Source organism: Hippoglossus stenolepis, chromosome 13 (genome assembly GCF_022539355.2).
Source record: "Hippoglossus stenolepis isolate QCI-W04-F060 chromosome 13, HSTE1.2, whole genome shotgun sequence".
Lineage (NCBI taxonomy): Eukaryota > Metazoa > Chordata > Actinopteri > Pleuronectiformes > Pleuronectidae > Hippoglossus > Hippoglossus stenolepis.
This window is the reverse complement of record NC_061495.1, coordinates 9,613,793-9,629,295: the sequence shown is the minus strand read 5'-3', so window position 1 is coordinate 9,629,295 and position 15,503 is coordinate 9,613,793. Positions and strand designations below refer to the sequence as shown.

Below are 15,503 nucleotides of genomic sequence, written 5' to 3'. Positions count from 1 at the left end.
AAAAATGGAAAAGTCGGTAAAATAAAGGTCTGCAGGGCTCCAGAGTGCACATGCAACCAAAATCTGTGAAGTGCAACAAAAAAATGTCCCTGGTCGCACCGGTGCGCCAAACATGTAACTGGTCTGTCACTGTATTCCAGTGAGTCGTGTCGCTTCCTCATCTCATCTCCTCTGTGGAGTTTACACTCAAACACACAGGCCCCGAGCTGGCCCTGCCCCCACTCACTCACACATTGACACACGGCCAGTGAAGCAGGGAGGAGAGGCGGTGAACGAGACGGTATATGTCGAACAGTGGCGACAAAAAGTGTGAATACAGGGTTTCCATGAAGGAATTGCATTTTATGTATTTAGGATATTTTTTATATTTTTATTTCTCATTTACATGTCAGAATGGAAGTCCTGACTGTGTTGCATGTGGCTGGTAGGTGGTGTCTTCAATCTTCTCCTCTGTTTAGAGATGGTTTCTCTGACATAGATGGCTTCCTTCACTCCTCTTTCAAACCATTTGTCTTCCCAGTCTTGACTTTCCCCCCCAGGAAGTTTCAATACAATTCACACCTTAGGACACATAACCCACAGAGGGTGGATGGGTCAAAGACCCACAACGTCTCCCAATGAAACCAACAGCCGGGCGGGTCCAACCTCTCAGGTAACCTCAACGACTCCTAACGACCTTAGTTAAATACCAGAGACTACCAGCGGTCAGTCATGACTGACGAAGCCTCTTGGATGAGAGGTGAAACGTCTTAAAGAAACCCAACCAAGTCCAGTTGACCTGTTTTTAGCAGTTGGATATACCATGACCTGGATGAGTGAGAATCTCCACAAGACTTAACTCCTTCCATTGAGGTAACATACTTAATACAGAACAGAAAGAGCAGAGGGCCTGTAGCCAACACAGCCAAACCCTCAGAGCTTTGAAACCAACAATGTTTAGAAAAGCAGAAGAGACATTTTTATTTCTTGCCTCAGCTTAGCAGTAGTCGAGGGTCGCAAGTGAGTCATACATCAGACAAGGACCTTGAAAATGCCTGTAAATATTTGTGTGAGTAAACACACAGGTTGGTTTGTACACGGCACATTACATCAAGAGACATCTCACCTCAGGCAGACGGTGCAGCGCTGCAGCTTATTATGAAATCTTATGGCTCTCAGGGGTGCTAACACTCACTGTCTCTTTTAAAACCCCTTCTGGTCCTCTTTCAGGAGGAATAGATTTTTTAAGGAAAAATAAAACAAATCATTTTTATAGGGCTATAAACACACGTGGCATCAAAGGACCATACAAATAAATCATTCAGATATTATTGTTCAGCTAAAAAAAGCTACTAACAAATCTGTAAAGATGCTAAATTAAAGGAAATGTTTGAAGTAAAATGACTCATAATAAATAAGAACAATCTTTGGTGGATGCGTTGAGTAGATACAAACTTGAACTGTGGGGACTCAGGTCAACAGCAGAAGAAACCAGTAGCAGGTCTGGTGAAGCTCTGGAGCCGTGGCCAGTCTCTGGCAAACACACTCACCAATTAGTCCAGTGTGTTATTACAGCCTATGCAAGGCTTCATGGATCTAAGTTCTACCATGTGTTTAGACCACCAGGGCTGTCATGTAGAGTAGATCTGTAGCTGCCAAGAACCTTCTGTGAGAGAAGTGTCCAAGAAGTGGATCATCAAAACAGAAAACTGATCAACTTGACTGTATTGTGTCTTTTTTTCGGAATAATTGCAGATATATCTAATAAACCATTAAAATGTATTTTATCAAAAATAAGTAATCATAATCAGGTCAAAGAGTTCAAATACAGTAAATGTGCTGATTCCTCAAGTCCTTGGAAAAGTTTGGAGCTTTAGATTATGCAGTAACACAGTAAAATGGATTCATGGAAGCTTTGATTCTGAATCATATGGTTATGTAAAGCTTAAATTATGAATGAGTGTGTGCTCTGCAAGCTGAAGTCTTTACATCTGCACAGCAACATGACTCACTGTATTGGCTCTCGTATTGAATAGAGTTTAAACTACATTGAAGACAAACCCCACATTTTTGTAATAAATACCCCCCCAAAAAAGCTCAAAAGACTGTTGTAACCAGTGAGAACTTTAAAGTTCTCTTGAAGATAAAAAAGGAAACGACCAGAGAGGAAATCTTGAGTCACCTCAAAGCACAGAGGGCAAGTTTTTACCCCACAAGTAATTACTGCATGGGTGGAACTTAATGTTCAACAGACAGTAATCCACCCATTAACTTCATACAGCTCCTTACCATGTCCATGTGGCAGCGTTCAGGAAAGATATAGTATATGAAATTGATACCTAAAATGCTAAATCTGGGCTATTCAATGGGATTTTCAGAGTTTAAGCTGGACAAAGTGATATGCCTCTCATTTATCATTACTGGGTGCTCTGATCTACTGTGTGTGTGTGTGTGTGTGTGTGTGTGTGTGTGTGTGTGTGTGTGTGTGTGTGTGTGTGTGTGTGTGTGTGTGTGTGTGTGTGTGTGTGTGTGTGTGTGTGTGTGTGTGTGTGTGTGTGTGTGAAGGCTCATACGCTCTTCATTAAAGAAAGATGACAGCATAAAAAAACTGTCACATGCATTGACTTCTTGAGATCATTAAGTTTTATTTGCAAAAGATTTGGAGACAATCACATAGGTCACAATTACATTTTTGGAATCCCAGTTTCAAATTTATACACCACCTGCTTTACACAAATTGGCATTTTTGGCTGTGGTATTGACCCACACACTCCCCCCATGTAACAGTTTATGGTTTATATAAAATGTAGTTAATGAAATAGATGAAATAACTGATTTAATTATAGTAAAGAATTAGTTGATTGTAAGTATATAGGCCAAACTCACTCAGGCTTCTTTAAGTACTATTTATCTTTAATTTAGTCCATCTAACTTGGACAATGCAATCAAACAATGAAGCCTTTCAATGATTTCCATCCATTAAGCAGAATTGTCTGCAATTAAAACACATTTTTCAACCTATACATTTTTTTACATTTTAATTTCCACTGTTCTCATTACTCAGTCTTAAAGACACATGGGTGGAATAAGATTATCAAGAGGAAAAGAAAGTGGAGGTGAAAAAGCTCTCGAGCTATTCATGTCTTAAAATAACCAACATCCATTAAAAGACTGAATATACTGAGTTCAACAGTTGTTTAACTGGCGTGTATCCAATGAAACTATGAGCCAAACTACCACTGATCTTTATCCAGTCTAAACATTTTACATTTTCATGAAAAAACATGTTGCGTCTCATTCTATTTTGAAAGTGTTGTTTCTGAAGGCCATACCAAAAAACCTGAATGAGGTAAAAATACAAATCCAGAATGAGAATGCACTTATGCAAGTATATTTCATAAGAACCCTAGTAAATATGTATGAGCACGTTGACAACAGAAGAAGGAGAGAGAAAGACAAAGTGAGCAAAGGACATTGAATTGCAGTCGGGAGCTCGGAGAGGTGGAAATGAAACAAGAGAGAGGGATGAAAAGAGATGCAGAGAGAGAGGTGGACAAGCAGAGAGAGAGAGAGAGTCAAATCTGAGGAGTGTAGGATGTTTTATAAGTTCCCTAATTACTGTAGGAATACTCTGCATTAAATTATTTTATGTAATTTCTTATGTCTGAGTAATATTTTGAGTCCTCATATATACATTAAAAGAATATAACATGATCCATTAAGTGAGCTAATGGAATTTAGTTAGATTTTTAATAATTCAATATTTGTTGATAGTATCTCTTACTGTGTACTGAGGAGTTTTTTAATCACTAAAAGTACCCACAGACCTGCCCTCCTCTACAAAACAAATGGACCTGGACACATGATAACGTTTGCTCATTTTGTTTTTCTGATTACTTAAGACCTAGTATTCAGTGATAAAACAGCGTTGGCTGCCTTTCTGGTTCAGCCACCACCATGTGTGCTGGAGGAGTGAGGATGAGAAGCTAAACAAACAGGAGAAGGTGAATCAGACCTGCTGGGAAATGCCACTAACGTTTTCCTTCACAAAGACAACAGGGGAGAGAGAGACAGGGAGGCTTGCACGTTTTTCCCACAAGAGAATACTTAGATTGTGTTTGCATGTACACATTGTTGTCAGATACTGACCAGCAGTGCCTTTCGAGGCAATAGTAAATACCTGTGTGTTCAAAAGAGTTGGTGGGAGTGGAAAGATAGAATAAAAACATCTGAAATATCAGTACTGATTGTTGAATTGAGTATTTTGAGAGAAAGTAGAATAAAAAACTTCCAGTGAATAGCTGTCACGTGCAGTCAGTTAGGACCAAATCAAAAATATATGTTAAGTGATGAGGAAGCTGCTCAGAACAGGGGTTCCCAGCCTTATTGGTACAGAGGACTGTTTTAGTATTGACAGTTGTGTTGTTGGGTGGACAGTGCGGGTATGTGAGGGATGGTGTGGTACATCACAACTGAATTAATTAAAGTCAAACCTTGGTTTATTATGCAACACACATTAGCTCTTTTATCTCTCCTATCATCTTTGAGGAAACTCAAGCTCTCAATGTGTATTTTCTAAATTCATGTTAGTTGTGTTGTTACAGCAACAGGAACACAGCACATTACAGTAGATGCAGGAGCAGTTCTGTGGGTGATGACAGACTGATGGCCGATGATTAAGTACTTTATCCGACATCCATTATCTTTTTGTTGTGGGTGTGACAGGAAGCGATGAACAAAGATGTTGCACAGACAGGCTATGCCGTGTTCCGAGTAATTACTCTGCACAACCTGAAGTTATGTAATTATTGTTATTCTTCTTTACTGACTAATTGAAACAGCAGACATAGCCCACATTCCTTTTTAAAAAAGGTACAATGCACATCGGTGCAAATTGGATGAATTTCCAGTATTTTTCATATCAGAATATCTCTGCAATGCTGCCAGGCTGTTCAATGAGTCTGGATAACAAAATACTTTGACGTGTCATTTACATTTTGGAGCATAATATTTTTTTTAATTGTAGAAGAAAGCTACATATTAGCTTCACACCTACCTTGTTTGGTTCAGGCGTTCAGACCTTTCAGTTTAGTTCGAACCAGAATAACAGGTGTGAAAAGGGCCTCAGACCAAATTTAGTCCAAACAAAAGAGGCGATCTCCGCCTGCATCAAACTGAACCATGTTTTTGGTTATTTGCAGTGTGAAAACACTTTAGATAGTTCAGACTTTTGGACCAATTGTAGGAAGTTGAGACAGCAATAAACTATAGAAAATGAAAACAAAGCTGAAGCAGCTAGCAGGATTGCTTGCATTGTTTTTACCTCCAAAGATACAGTACTTTTAAATGCCAATGGTGCATTCGAACTAGTGAGAGTACTGCACCTGATGTTAGTGATGCTAGTAAACATAATGATATGATGAAATTAACGTTTCATACATTTTCTCAAATAAAAATGAAAGATCATCCCTGCAGAACTGACAACACCCCGATGTCAGCTGCACGCCCGTCTACAAACCAGTCAATGTCAAGTATGGGTGGACACAACATACAGTAGATGATGACGACACATATGTCAAACTAAACTATTTAGTAAGCTCCCTAAATTTCAATGAGAAACCAAAACTAACTGGGTCAAATGTTTACAAGACATTAACCTTTGTTCAAGCTTTCAGATGTGAAAGTGCTCTTAATAGCCAAGAGATCTATTATAATCAACATACAGGGTACTATATATCAAGATCTAATTAAATCAAGTGCTAATGCATCAGCATTGCATTGCATCACCTACAGAGCCAGCAGACAAAGACCAATAAGCTTCTCAGCTCTGGGGAGACATTTTTATGTCTCTTAGGCTTTAGCATTTGTCTTGCACCATTTCATGCTGGACAGATGAACTGCAACCAGCTTGTGTGAGCTTATGACCTGGGAGAAGAGGTTAATGGTTTTATATGGGGGGCATCTGATGACAGCCATGTGGCTCAGCAAACCATAGCAGCATAAAGGGTTCCATAGATTTGTTGGATAGGCTTCACCAGCAGCCCTTTCACATCACAGGGAGCTGTTTGTTGCAGTATTAAGAATAGATTAATTACTTAATGGAGTTTTTTTTTTAAATTTACTTATTTAACCCTTTAAGACCTGAGGTACCCAGGCATTCAGAAACCTAAGTTTATTCTAAGATTAAATGTATTTTTCATTTAGGCTTTTATAAGAACTCATTGATTTTCAGTTGGTAACTGGACATGACTGGAAATAAGAATATATTTAACATTTGTCCATCTACATTTTTCATTCCCGGAATGTAAATTGTAGCCAATCACTATGCATGTCATTTGTCAATGATTACATCATATAACGTGAGCGTTCATCTCTTCCGATTCTACTGAAAGTAGAGACATCGAACCGGTTCTTAAATGGTGAAACATGCATACGCTGCATACAGCGGGTTAAATCACTTTTTAACATATACGATTATTAGATATTTATGACTATCACATATCAAGAGAAATACATTTTAACAGAAGCAAATTACCTCCTGACACTGACATTAAAAGCAACTAGTAGCCATGAAGATTTTAACAATTACAAGGGAATTAAATTATTGTTTGATGTTTCAAAGTATTAAATATATGAGATGAAGTCAGTAAACCGCACATTATCAGCCAAAACTGACAGTTTGTGCTGCTTTTGTCCAAAGGAATGACAAAGCAAAATACATGAGGTCCCCATCCATCTCTGGATGGGGTGCCAGACGATTTGTAGGTCACCCTTTAGATTTGTCTCTTCCAGTTGGCAGAGAAGTGACAAGACCTGACACCAGAAATTAATTTGAACAAACGTAGTGAATCGTTAGTGTCCCAGTCAGTGGGAACAATGTGCCCTTCCACTATGCACCTCAACCATGACACAGACTGTCCGGGAGTGTCTAGACATGACCACACAAAACAAAGCATACCCTTGTTTTGACACATGTAAACTCAACATATAAACCATCATATCATGCACTGTATTAATGCATGACACAAAGCCACATTTTGCTTTGGCTCTTGTATTCTTGGTAAAATACACACAATGAATCAGCAATGCCATACACACCGTCTTTTTTCTGCTTCTATCCTACAGTGAAATTGGAATAGTGTCAACTCAAAAGCGGCACAGTGACGCAGCATCTTTGCAGCAGCACCCAAAGGCATATGCAGTGAAGAGAGGGAGAGACAAAGGGGTGTGTGAGCGTGGCAAAACAGAGAGAGAGAGAGAGAGAGAGAGAGAGAGAGAGAGAGAGAGAGAGAGAGAGAGAGAGAGAGGGAGAGAGGCTGAGCTACACACCTGACTAGATGGGGTGTTGTCTTCTGTGTCTTCGAAGAAAGGATAACATCCGAGACCTGAGAGGGTGGGAGAGGATAAGGGGAAAGAACAGTAATGAGGGGGAGAGAGAAGAGGGAGAGGGGGAGAGAGAGAGAGAGATTAGAATTGGCTGCCAGTAGTTTGGGAGAGCAGTGGCAGGTGGCACCTTGGTTAACACACACAATCACACACATCCTCAGTCCATCTTATGGACAGGTGGAAAGGAAGGGAGGTGGAGGTGATAAAGTACTGGTTATAAAAGAAGTGGTTGAGAAGGGAGAGTGTGACTGATACTGGTATCCAATCACCTGTGAATCTACAGAAAGCGATAAAGCGACAGAAAGGGGGAAGTGTGTGCGCCTTATTTAATGCCACATGTACAGTGTTCATTTGACAGCAGCCACAAAGACACAGACATATCTCTGCATCTGTTCTCTTCTCCTCTCTCTTGCTCTCACATACACACACACACACACACACACACACACACACACACACACACACACACACACACACACCCACACACACACACACACACACACACACACACACACACACACACACACTGTGGAAATACTCATGAAAGGGTAAACCCGACCATGCGGCTCCATTTATCAGATGCACAGTCGCACACGAGAGCTGACTAACTGGCTTTAGTCCAACACCCACAGTCTGAAAATACTGATAAATGCACCCATTGTGGGCCACTGAGGGTATCTCAGCATGAGGGCAATGGGTTCCTGATATGAATTACACTGAACCAGCGGCAGAGAAAATAAATCATCAATGTCTAAGAACTTGGGCGACATTACATTTCTAATAACGATCAATTTGGGTACAGGTTTGACATTTTCTAATTGTTGGACCAGGATAAACAATCAGGGGTCATTTATTAATTCATACAAAGGTTTCCTAGATCTTAGTCGCACAAGCAACAAGGTCAGCAAATGAAGACAGAAGTCCTTCTACATCTTCATTCCTTAATCCTGGTAGTTCTGGATGATGCCAACACTCTTGGATGAGACATGAAGTCCCAACGAATACAATAAATTCAAAGATCTAGGGCTGCCCCCTAGATGCCAATGATTTGAATCATTCAGTTGAGAATCCCCAAGTAGAATCATGTGTTGTCAGTGTCCAGCTGTGACGCTGATAACAGCACAGCATGATATGCATTTATACAGACCTCTTCGCCCTAAAACAGTCAACAGTAGTAGACTAGACAGGGCAATCCAGAGCAGTGCCCCCTAATTTTTTATCACAGCTCTGATGCTCTCATCGTCACTGGAACATGTTAGTAAAGTCGGCAAAACTAAACCTTGAGCTAGACCTACTTCTGCCCACCTCCCCTGACAAGTCAGGTAGCAGCGCTGTCAGGAGACACATATGTGAGATGTTCTGTGGGTTAGGATTGATAAATGTCATGAAATATTATGAGATGACGAAAGACACTTAAACACAAGTCTTATAGATAAACCAGAAACTTGGATGTGTGTGATTTTACTGTAAATTAACATGAGAAAAAAGCTGCTCTGCTGGTGAATATAAGGTGTATGTTTAAATACCTTATAGATTTTCTGTCATAAGTTTTACTTTGCATATTCACCCTGCAGTCCTTTCAGAGAACTCATCACCTTCTTGTGAGCAGTGAGGATGCTTGCAATCAAAATTCTTCAAGCAATTACACAAAGCTTGTGACCATGGGCATAATAAACATTTTGAGCTCTTGTTATTGCAGCCATTACACATAAGTGGCAGTGGGTTAGAAACTCAGCTCATAGGAACTACCAGAACGCATTTTCTTCAACACTGATTTATTGTTGGATAGCAACAGCTCATCTAAATAATGTGTTTGTACAATAAAATACAGAAGAGTGTAAACCTGCAATATGTGGATGCATTACCCATTCAGAAAATGGATCCTCCAGACATCTGCTGCGATAATCTGTTAATGAGTGCAACTAAACAGGAAAGGGGCGGTGTACTACAGGTTTACAGCCCCAAAATGTGCTTGACATAGAACAAGATCAGTGTTCATGTTCTTGGTAATGACTGCACATAAAAGAATGGCTGAACGACTAACTGTATAAAGCCTGGTAGGTTGTATTCCTGCACCTCCTGAGGAAAACCTCCTCTTTTGCACACAGCACATCCAGGAGGATTCATAAATGAAATACAAATGCACTGTGCCAACAATGTAACATGCAAGAGGTATCAAGATAAAATAACAAAGTTTATTTCATGAAAAACAGACTCATATTAACGCAAAGCAAAGGAAATCTGTGCCCAGTGTACCCTGTCATAACCTAAACGAGTCCATTTCAATGATTATTCTTTCCTCGTGGCTGCAATGCAACAACAAGTGGAGACCAGTAAAAACCAAAATGATTCATGTGACATTCATTTCAATCAGAAAAGGACAGGAACGCAGGGTCACTCAATTTTTGCAACAGTGCAGCCCGACACAGCAACAATGTTCATTTGTGAATCTAATTCCAGGGAGAAGTCTTTGCATCGTAATGTGTAGGTAATAATATTGTTTAACTTCCTTGACTTGACATAAGCAGGAGGGAGACATGACATCTTCTTTATGTACCCGTGTATGTAATGCAAACTTCTCAACACACAGTCAATTAGACAGTCAAGCAGCCAATCAGTCAGTCAGGGATTCATTCAGTGTATGAGTTTCATCTTACTGAATCTGAACAGATTCTATCCAGGGACAAAACAGTTACTGGGGCTTGACACCATTATCTCACAGTCTGAATCTCCAAGATCATTTGAAAGGTCTTGAAATCAGTCACTTGTAGACAGACTTGATTTGCTGAACTCTTTCCTCTCATTGGGAAATGGCTCAAACAAGCACATTTTGGATCTCTATGCTGTAAAGCTCTATACAATAAAGGCTTAATTGTATTCAATGCCTCGCTGTTGTAGGTATTTCCAACACCCCATTCTCTTCTAGAGACAAAACAAACATCTATACTACCAGCTAATATGTGGGAGGCAGCTCCTCTTGTTATCTACGATGCTACTTTACAGCTCCCTCCTGATGAATGGGAACTTAACACCTCCTCAGAGACCTCAGCAGGCTGTCCTGCTCAGCTTCCTTCTGCCGTCTTATTCATGAGAATTCTTCTTCATCTGATCAAATGGTGTTTGACAGAGAAACTGCATTCCACACAACAAACCTCATAATTAACCCTTAAACCTGGTCATGGTGTCAGAAAAATGACCACTGCTACATGAAAAGTTTAAATTGTCAGCAGGGAGTCCTGATTTTTCTTGTTTTATGTCATTTTGTTGTCATTACTTTGACATTTAGTCATTGTCCTGCTGCAGCCAACGTCTACTGAGCTACAGCTGACAATTTCCCCCTCAACAATGCCCCCCTTCACAGTACAGTAATAGTTCTCTTGTTTACCTCATATATGAGCTGCATGTTCCTCCCAAACAATTGAAACCCAGCGTTTATGGAGTGTCAAGGTGCTCTCTGGTAAACATACAGTGATTAACATCTCATGTATAATCCATGAGTGACTTCTGGCCTCTGTTAGTCTGACAGTGCTTTAAAGTGTGCATGCGTAGAAACAACAGCATCAGAAATTGAATTTTTTATAGCAATTTTTGAGTTCAGTCTGCTTCAATATAAAGTAACTTCCCCCTGATCAGCCTAAAATCATAAATGAATGCATCGTGGTCTCACTTGCTATTTTGAAATTGTTATCCAATTACCTTGTACTGTGACACCACATTGCTTGCTGTGTCACAATGTGGGCCACAATGACAGTTGTCTTCCTGTCTCTGTGTTGTTTAGTAGCTTCTTCTGCTGCCAGACTCAGATTTATTAATTTCTAAATTAAATGAGATATTTTTTAGGGGTGTGCTGGGATTATGATTTAACTCAATGTGTAAATATAAAATGGAAATGCCATTTTAGATTACTCAGAGATTAAATAAATTATGTTATCCCAAGAACATAGGTATTGAGCACTGTGGTATGTTTGGGTGCATTGCAAGGGACTACATCTTTTATTAAATGCAGAGGGGGTCTGTTGCTGTACATGTTTCACTTATTCCACTGATTCTGCCCTTTCAGAGATCGTTCAGCCGCGAAATAACTATAATTCACCATCAAGCCAAAGCCCAGAGAGACACACACAGTCTGTGACAAAGGAAATTAGGAATCAGGGATTAAAATCAGCAACTGAAACAGTGAAACACTAACTGCCAAAGTCAGCTTGACTTTTTGGTCTTAGTGACTTGATGACAGGTTTTCAACCTGGAGGAAACAGTGCAGCATATTCGCACAAACAATTTAAATGTATTTGTGTAACTTGAGTAAGTGCATAAAAAACTGAATCTGAATTAAGTTCCAAACTAATACAATGAATTAAATTCCATTATTTAAGTTAAGCCATATAAAGGAAAATTTGAATGATTCATATTCAGTTAATAGTGATACACATAATTCTGCCCATAATTCTGACTCATAAAATTGTGTTTTACTTAGGACAGTTTTATTCACTGAAAAGGAAACATGGAATTAAATGCTGATGTGATGAGATTAGATTTAAGTAACTTAAATTAAAAAAAAACACTGACAGAAGACGGACGGACATAAAAACTTGAACCAGTTTGTTTGCATCTGCAAAATCCCTGAAATGAGACTCAGAAATCAAATTATCTACTATCATCGTCCGAAGATATTAAAGCCCAGAGGCATAACTAATGGATGTTTTCAAGGGCAACAGCAGCATATTTTTGTGTCATGAATGAACAACTGAAATTGTCGAACAGATCTCTTAATCTTTTTTTTTTATTGTGCCACTGTAGTACATTTTGTACAGGACAGACTCTTCTCGTTGTTGGGCTTTCTAGTGTCATTAGGAGCTCTTTGTTCATTATATCTTTTTTTGGCCAAGGGTTTCTCAATCCATCCCTGAGTTTCTCTAAAGGAACTCCTGCATTAAGAGGACAAACAGTCCTGACCCTATGTGTGTTTTGGTAAAACACCAAGGTAAACAGAACAGACACTGCCCTCCCTTAAAGGAGCAAAAGCACCTTATGCCAACAGGAGGCAACAGTGCAAAGAAAGCAGGCAAATAATTGGAGTGATGAACAGGTCAGGAGAAACTGAAAAAAAGAGAATAAACTCCACAATAATACTAAAATCCCTCCTCATCAGACTCATTAATCCCTGTCTTTTAAATAGCAAGTATGAGTCTTTCCTTCCTGTCCCTGGGCAACAAATTATTAGCGAGACAAATCACATTTGAGTTTCATAATGTAATTAGTTTGGGCAACAGAAGAAGCAAAGCAAGGCACAAACGTGAAGACAAGACAAATGGCACTGTTCTGTACAATATTAATTATATCACCAATTAGCTTAAAGTAACATTATTCAACTATTTACCTTAAAATAATAGCTTCAAAATAATTTAGAGGAAACCTGACTTCTAATGGGGAAAACAGTGTGTCTACTCTACTCCACATCCCAAATGCTTGTTTTTGCAATATGTAGCTTAGGTAGGAGCAGGTACGAGCTCCATCAAGAAGTGCATAACTAAATGATAGTGATTCAAGTTGCTGAGATCAGGCCCAGTAAATTTAAGAGTAACAGATCAGTTAAAAAGTCATGGAAACCCAAAGTTTATCTGTGACATTCAGCGAGGAAAAGTTCCAATGATGAAGAGTTGCATATCCTCAGCACTTCCAGTTCAGGAAATGTTTCTAAATAAGCTATTTGATTCTTGGATGTTTTCATGCACAGATATTCCTGCAACTGCAGCCATATTTATCCCTCGTTGTTGTGTCACTTCTCCCTGAGATCTGCAGTGTGTGCTTGTGTTGTTCTACGGGGCGGCTGTTGGTAAATGTGAGGTACAGCCAGCTAGCTGAGTCCTCCCAGACTTCTGTGGTCTTTTCTGAAGCCACATCAGTCGCTGCTCTGCTGGGTGGGGTTTGAAAGATGGCGGCTGCCTTCTTCTGCTGGAGCACACACATGGCCCACAATAGAAATGACTGTTTAACATCACTGTGATGCTAAAACAAGATGAGCATTTGTTTATTTGTTTCAGTTGGCGTTGTAGTTATCAGTATGCTGACCTTCACAAGTTCACTAGTTTGAACTAGGGCTGCAACAACTGATCGATTATAAAAATAGTTGGCAATTAATTCAGTAATCGATTTGTCGGGTCTTGTACTATACATGGCACAGACTGTGGCAGCGTCTCCTGAGGTGGGAGCAGTAAACCAGCCAATGAGGTGCCTTGTTTATCTCTCTGGAGTCAACGTTTTGAAAGAACGGTGGAGACGAAAATCGCTCACGATAGAGTGAAGACTAGAAGTCAAAGGTGTGAGAACACTTTAGACCGTTAGCTGCAAACTGTACAAAGTTGATTTCACATGTTACAGAATCACAACATCACTGTGGTAAGAACCTGAAGAGAAAAATTTAATCTAGAAAAGATGTGCATTTATGTTTACATTTTACATACAAAATTTGAAATATCATGCCTCAATTGCATTTCTATGTCATAGGCCTTGATCTATGACATAGGGGGTATAATCCCCCATAAATCCCCATGAGTCAAACTCTAACAATAAACCTAATTTCTGAATGGTTGGCTGAAAAGCACTCGCGAAGCTTTTTTACATCAAGTCCCAGCACTGGAATGAAGAAAGAATCCAGAGGAGAAAAACAAGGTGAATGATATAAAGAGTAAAAAAATATACAGTCAAAGGACCATCAGCAGCTATCATTAGCTTTATGACTGGAATATTCAAACCCTCATTCATGAGAACACTGGTTCTTCTCGGGCCTTTGCTGCACAGTAGTGAGGGATAAAATATCCTGCTAAAGAACTGTGGCTCTTTCAGACAAGTGTTTCCTCCACAGTCGACCAAAATAACCCCTAATTTCCCTTTGCAAATGAAAACAGAGCAAGGATGAGAAGGGAGAGAAGGAGAGTGAACCCCTGAAAACAGGCTTTTTTACTTAAATTTATGGGAGTGAATTTCCTCTCTGTGCCTGTTTTCCTGTTCAATGAATTGCATTTCTTTCCTGTGCTTAAAAAAAAAGAAGAGGAAAAGAGTTTACATAATATCTAAAGGTTTAACACAAAATGACCCAGGTAGAATGAGATTGTTTATACCTCATTTTGCCTCTGTGTTGCTCTCTCTGTTTCAGGTGTTTCTAAATGGTCACGGTGAAAAAGGAGTCACCATGTGTATCATCAAATACGGTGTCTTGCACAGCTTCAGATGGCGGCGCTCTTTACAAGCGTTTTCACAGATTCTTTATTGGTTTACGTGGTCTGCAAAACAAACAGCAGCACTCAGTTATATTACCAGCAAGCTGATCAACACTCCCTGCTCTGTGATCTCACACAAACACACCAGTGCACACAAACCTACAGTGCAACACAGAAGACTCACGAGCAGACACATATGGACGACTTATGGCTGTGATCCCTCACTGCTATTCGAGTGTAGGTGGGTGCAGCTTTCACTGCCACTGATTCCAGGTTTTCAAGATCAGACTTTTCATCTCCGTGCCATGAGTTTTAAAAAGCAACAACTCTCAGGCTGTGTGCAACATTGAGACACATTCTCCTTGGTAAATGAGAATTTAAAGCACAAGCAAAGTTGAAAGAAAATACATAATAAATCAAATAACTATAATAATAATTGATCAAATAATATTCCCAATTAAAAGGACATTATGAATCTACAGAGAATCATCACCTGAACATGTAGGCTTCATTGAGCTTTAAATAACCAGTTTCAGCTTGTTGTTCCCAGAAAAATTCCAAAACACCCAGTGTACACGACCTGTCCAGCACCAAATGGCAGCCAGACACAGTTAGTGACGAGCTGACGCACATAGCAGAGTAATAAGTAGCTTTAGAGCCAGATATTTCTCTCAGGAGTTGGTAGAAACAAAAAAACATAGAAGAAAAAAAAAAGTAAACATTAGACATACATTCAGCGTTTGCTCGCAAACACAACACAACAATTCTAATACTTGTTTTGTAAGTACTACATGTCTACTTACACTACTGACCACACACGTTGTTTTGCTACGGAAATGGAGGATGCTAACAAGAGGCTAACCTGTTAACTTTCAAACCAAGTAAGGCAGTGGCGGAGGCACCACTGACGACCAACGTTAA

The 15,503-nt window shown here is 39.6% G+C and overlaps 1 protein-coding gene across 1 annotated transcript in view; it reads right to left on the bottom strand.

The window, feature by feature from the left end:
* Positions 1 to 15,503, bottom strand: part of map2 (microtubule-associated protein 2) — a 73,559-nt gene that overhangs the window by 43,401 nt on the left and 14,655 nt on the right. The window contains exon 2 of the mRNA XM_047342659.1: positions 7,309 to 7,364. The gene's annotated coding sequence lies outside the window, so the exon portion shown is untranslated. The remainder of the gene's footprint in view (positions 1 to 7,308; positions 7,365 to 15,503) is intronic.